This window comes from Taurulus bubalis (assembly GCF_910589615.1).
Source record: "Taurulus bubalis genome assembly, chromosome: 13".
Classification (NCBI taxonomy): Eukaryota; Metazoa; Chordata; class Actinopteri; order Perciformes; family Cottidae; genus Taurulus; species Taurulus bubalis.
In genome coordinates, this window is record NC_136601.1 from 5959603 (window position 1) to 5966480 (window position 6878).

A 6878-nucleotide genomic window follows, 5' to 3' on the forward strand; every position below is an offset into this window, starting at 1 on the left:
AGCCGCTAATCTACCAGAGAAACAGAGGTGAAATGTGATTGGATGAGCGCTAAGATCCTTAAACAGCGGCCACGTAGCAGGCTGGAAGCTGCAGGCTGAAGGCAGAGCAACAGAGGAAGCTGTGCAATGAGAAAATAAGCTAATAAGGTACAACCATTATAATACATGTAGTGTATTTGTGAAAAACAATTACATGATCAAATAGCTATAACTTTGTGATTCTGTTTAGGCCAGCAGAGAAGGCTTAGCAGGCCCTCACGGCCCGCCACTGAAGCAGCATGATGGTGAAACTTGTAAATGACTCAAAAGGAAATACAGATTACAAGATTGTCTAAAACTGAAATAATAGGATTTGCTTGTGTTTGTATTCAACTTTAAAAAGCATAAACTACTCAGTTTTATAGGCCAAATTAATTTTTTTAGAGAGTATGTCTTTCTTTCAAACCAGATATATATAATTTCGCTACTAAATCCTTCCGTCTTTAAAGGAATGAGGATCAGAAAGCCATACAATAGGAAGACTTAATTATTCAACACCTTTAAGCTGTGGAGGGACAGTAACTCTCACACACTGTAGCTTCCAAATTCTAAGACGTTACCTACTTTTCTCATTTAATTTCATATTACGAGATGGTTTCATATTCAAGCTAATCATCTTCTCGCCTTTTTCTTGTTCGCAATAAACTCCCAAGGGCTGATACAATTATGTTAATCTTTGGATGTAGCCTCAATGTAGACACATTTCACTGTAATCTCTCTATATACTGGATCTGTTTTCATGCTCACATGGTGTGAAATATGGCTGCTACTTGGTTTAAACTTTGATCATAACATCTCTGTCTCTATATCATAACTCTGGCCAAAGACTCCATAAAATATATCTGAGACACGGTATACGACTCTATCAATGTCCTCACTGCTCTTAAGTTTTGGTACACATCGATTTCAGAAGGTCACACAGCTTGTCACAGCTCTTCCATGCAAAACAAACAAACAAGTGAACAGGTTTCATCACAAATGCATGGCAACCATAGCAAACACAAAAGCACTGTTGGAGGTTAGACCGTATTTCAAAGAGTTGTCCACCTGGTACAACCATTGCGATACAGTATGTTTGAGCTGGCCAGATGTGTCCACTCACCGGGAGCCATCTGAGCCGACTCAACACCAGATGGTGAATCACCCCTCTACCCTGCACAAGTGTTTAGATCAGGATGTGAGTGGAGTGGAGGTGGAGTTTGTGTGGAGCAGAGTGTGATTTCTGCCTGGAGCGGAAATCATAGACAGACAAAGAGTTTGTCTCCTCTCTCTCTTCTAGACACCAAGAGTCCAACGCCTCACATGTGCACATCCTGTACTGTAATGTGTGAACTTCAACAGTTGATAATCTGGGATGAACTCCAACAGTGAACGTTAACCCCTATTCATCTTCCCAAAGGGAAGTCACGTTTCGAATCATAGGGAGACTTGGGCTTAGTAAGAAAAAAAAGACCTGTCTTTTTCTCACCACTTTTTTTGGTCATATTTTGGATACATAAGTGCTTAAAGGTCTTGATAAAAGACTACCAGAGTGCTAAGAGAATACAAATGAACATCAGTTTTTTGGCAACTTTATTTGTAACATATAGAAGATTAGTAGCCATCAATGACACATTTAAAGATGAACAATCCAAGTAAAGCCACATCCACAAGGGTCATGAATATCGGCAAGGCAAACGTGACACATCCCTTCACAGAGGGTTCCGTATGTCCGGTTTTACCCCGTTTCTAATCACATCCCACATTTTCTGACTATATAAACACAGATGGGTAGAGAAAATGGCAAATTTTGACCCGCACAGAGTATAAAAGATCCAGACGTTTGCCAGTCATGATTCCATATCATCTCATATCACTGTGAGGATTCCTGTCCAAAACAGAATCCCACCTCCTAAGAAGAATGTTTTCAGGTTTTCCATAACACGAAGCGCCATTTGGCCATCAATAGCTTCCGCCATTGCTGTTTAAGTGTTTCAGACACAAATAATTATGGGACGGCATTATCTCCTTTACTCTGGTAAAGGCTGGTCCAGTGTTCCTGAAGCTATAGGACATACGAAAGGAAGCATTGAGGCACCTTTATAAAACAGACACTTCTGGGTAATTTCACTCAATTAGGAACCTTCCAAAGCAAAACAACGTGTTTTATCTGGCAGCCATGGCTTCTATCACATTTGACTGAACAGACATAGATCAGGTTTCCTCTATAACAGTAGCAGAAAATGCATGCCAGATCTGGGCAGCAGCAATTATACATATTTGCATTCTCGATGGAATTGCACAGGGAGGGAGTGGGACTTATTTTGGGCAGCCATGGTTAATAAGGGTTAAGTCTGGTTCACTAAAGACAATAATACCATTGGTGAGGAATGTTCATGGCTTGGATGGAGATAAAGTACAACCCTCAAGGTTGAATCCTCAAGCTGCTGCCTTTGAAAAAATGTGGTTCTTTAAAAAAAATGCAAAAAAAGCATAAGCCTGTATGCAGTATAACTACGAAGAGAACAATTGGGAAGACACATTGTGTTCTGTGCACAACTAACAGCAAGAGGGAGCTATTCATCACTTTGTAGAAACCTAATACAGCAGTTTAATTAGTTCACGTCTAGATTTTGGGGAAATGTTTCATTTAAGGATGTTCAGCTCAGTTCATTCCAATTGCAAACAACGTATTCTGAATTTGCTTCTGCTCTGATTCAGTGCAGGTTGACCATTCAAAAACACGTTTAAAAAGCGTATAACATGCAGCTATGTTGAGAACATTGAGGGGATCATGAAATGGATATCTAAAATAATTGATCATTTAAAACTTGTAAATGTATTTCCAGGTCCAGCAGCAGCTTGCTCTTCAAGATTCCATATGGAATATTTTGTTGTAGTCATACTAGACAAGCTAGATATTAGTGTTAAGAAATATAACGGCAATCATATTGAAGGGAAAATTGTTGTCCTACTCAGAGAATACCGGTATAATTTATACATTAAGTTAACATGTGCCACATTTGTCACGCTGTATGCCAGAGAGAGTTACTTATTGACAACAGTTACTGTGGCCTATCATTCATGTCACATTATCAAGAACCTATTCATACATACAAATGTCAAAACATTGAGCTCTTAAGCACCTCTTATTCTAAATAACACAAATGGAAATGCACAGGGAAGTGTTTTTGTTTCTTGTTCAAGGAACATTGATGAGCGCTGAAGAAACCGTCGATACAACATCCAGTAAAACATTTTCTCGATCTGCATTCCCTGGGCGACAGTCCAATTACTGTGAGGTTGATGTGGACAACCATTCTTTTAATATAATGTAATTAACTTTAAGGTGCGATGAAAAATGAATACAAAGAACTGGAGAGGGGCATATGGGCTGATTGGGGGGTAAAAAAGAGGGATTATCTTTCAGGAGCAGAGAGGAGTCAACCATCTTCATGGAGATATGTGACATTCATTACCACTCAGCAGAAGGAGGAGGGACTAAATACGGCACCTCATCACTCTTTGCTTTAAACTGCTTTAAAACTCATAAAAGGAGATTAATTCTCCTCCATGCACTGTACAATTCTACAAAGGCGTTGTCTTAAATTACCACACTGCTATTTACAAAAATACAAAACAAAAATATAAATGTATTGTGTTTTTTTTTAAATGTCATGAGGGCTTGGACTGCTGCAGTAAATTACGTATCATTAATAGAATAGGTAAACATTTACATTGACCTGCTGGAATACTATAAAGTGGTGTTTCTGATTTACAAAAACATATTTTGATATAATGATATTGCTTTAATTATTACGTCAATTATTAAACATTAAAAAAAACATAATAATATTCTGTAAACCTTTTTACTTAAACCGATAACTTTACCTTTAACTTCATTATGTGGAAATGTTGTACACATTTGGGCTGTGCACACCTACCTAAAGTTAATCCATCTGCACTGTATTCGTGCTTTTAAAATATAGCAAAAAAACAACAACAGGCTGACAGTTATTTTCTATCGAGAAAAAAAAGCCTTACATATGTATAATATGCCTTCAACAGTAGCAATTATACTAGCTTTAATTCTGGTTATTGCAGTCTTGATTGCCCCAAATGGGCTATTGGTGGTCCTTGTATCTCGGACCGTTGATGGTCAAAGTCACCATTTGCGACTGCTTATGCAAACCGTCAGAAGGTATTTAAGCCTCTTCATATCAGTGGTCTAACTCAGGTGTTTTCATTTATGTCGGGATTTAAAATGACAAATCCCATCACAGGATTTCATCAAGGAGGCAAAATAAATCTACACAAATAATACACATTCAACTCTCGCTAACTTTGACCGACAGATTTATGCCATTGAAGAAATTGATGAATGGATGTCACTTTGTTTGCGTGACTGCCGCCTGACTTCACAAAGTTTAGTGACGTGACATCCCATAACTGGTAGCCTCGCCCAGCCTCAACCTGAGCAGAGGGCCAATCAGCCAGAGAAATGGGAAACATGTGGGTGTGGACAGCTTTTAACAGGGAAGCCGGAGGGATGTCGATCAAGCACATCTACACGCAATCCGAAAGAGAAGTCTAATCATGGAAGATAACTGACACATTTTGTGATTGGAACATGGTTTTGTGTGTACTAAACCAATTTATATCAGCCAACTAATGCTTTGTTTTTGGATGGACTTTGCCTTAAGGGTCACCTTTTCCGTAAACAATAGACAGTATGACGCTGACATCTATTGGAAAAATAATTAAGGTCATTAGTAATCATTTATATGAGTTTAATAAACTGAAAACATATCTTTTTCTACTACACCTTGAATAAAGAAGGTAGCGCCGTAGTAGCACTTTAGTAGCATTTAGATGGCACTTACTGATAGCACTTTGTAGTTTAACTTTATTGAAATTGTAGTTTCTTGATTCTTGTTGTTCTGAGTTTCTACTCATGGTGGAATTGCACTTATTGTATGTCGCTTTGGATAAAAGCGTCGGCTAAATGAAATGTAATGTAATGTAATGATAAAGACTTCTACTGTTAAGACTCTGGCACTCATTGCTGCAAAATGTCCGAAAGACAGACAGTCAGAACTAACCTTTGTTTGTATTTCAGTAAGTTTGCTAATCATGTTCCATCTCATTTAAGACATTTAATTGCGAGCAACAACAGTACATCGATGTTAATCCTTCCTCATGATTAACAGCCACTCTTCCTGGATAAATAACACACTGAGATAACAAGAGATCAGCCACTTTTATTTAGAAAGAGTCCCAAAAAATAAACAAGTTAGCACACATTCCATATACAAAATGTCAGTGAGAATAGCCTGAATATGCGATGAAATTGATAAGCGACTACGGTATATGTATCTATTGTTGATTACAAAAACAACAGTGATTATAATAATACAGTTTACCTCCGTTTGTGCTGCAGTGGAGGACTCTTCGTAGGTCAGTTTCAGAAAAGAAGATAAATAAAAAAGTGTCTTATAATTAGAGGTGTTTGTCTTTCTACGTTAAGTAAGACTGAAAAACAATAATCACTGAAAGAAATAATCCTGTATTTTCTGAATAAGTAACCAAATTAGCTTCGAGGCCATAATGACAAGGGGCTATACTTTTTCATATTCAACCATTTTATATAAAATATATGTATATATGTATATATTGTATATATGTGTAACATTGTATTTCCAATTTCAAACAATTAACCTCACAACTTCAACATTGAAATGAAAACGCATGTTTGGCAGTAATGAAATAAACGTATGTAATATTTGCGGCAACAACATGCAACTGGTGCTACTTTATTGTCAGATCAATGCAAAATACATGGTGACTGGAAAACAAAGCGTAAAGGCTATTATTGTATTAGCGCTCTCATTGCCACCAACTGTACACCTAGTTACAAAAGTTACAGAATGTATAATTTACATTCACTGAGATGACAGTGATTGATTATATTAAGACTATATTCATGTCTACTGGCACTAGAATTTTGGCACTCTTACTTATTTGGCATTTTTAACCACCACTGAAACCAGGTGGATGTCGATGCCTCTTTTTGATGTCACTTTCAAATGTGATGCGATAATACCAGACCATACTATATATATATATATATTTTTTTTTTCATTTTGCATTGATGGCATGTAAACAGGTTAATTTCCTCTTCAAACTAAAACAAGTCTGGTTCTCATCAGAAAAAAACACAAAACAACAAAAGCACTGAAGCAAACGAAGAGACGGAAGTATAAAACAAAACCGCTGCACCAACTCCAAGAAAAACATAGAAGGATTGATTCCAAATGTCAAGCATTGACATATATTTCATATCAACACCAAATGTTAAAGAATAAAATATACAGGAAAGTTTAGAGTAGGAATTAATTACATGATTTTAACATCTCAGCCCCATATGCAATGTATTTGGCTTTAAAAATTGGAACTAGAAGCTGTTTAGTATTTTTTTTCTGTCTTAATACTCACACATTAAGATGTTTATCTCCAACCAGTATGTAAGCAAGTTTATTTAAAAGCTATTTTGTGAAAATACATAAAAATATTTTTCCCCAATAAACCTTTTTCTAGATTTTCTTAGAAAAAAAGGACAATTTCACATCTTAATGCAGATGATATCAAGTGTGCTTGAAAATCCTGTTTGGCGGTGGTGGCTACGGAAACGGTGTGTTTTTGACTACATCTTCCCCTGATGCACACAACCCCACACTCTCCACTCACACACACACACACACACACGCACACACACACACACACTCACACAGTTGAGATGACTGAAACTCTGACTCCCAGAAGCAACCGCTGCCGTCAATCAAGCCCTCGTTTCCATCTCA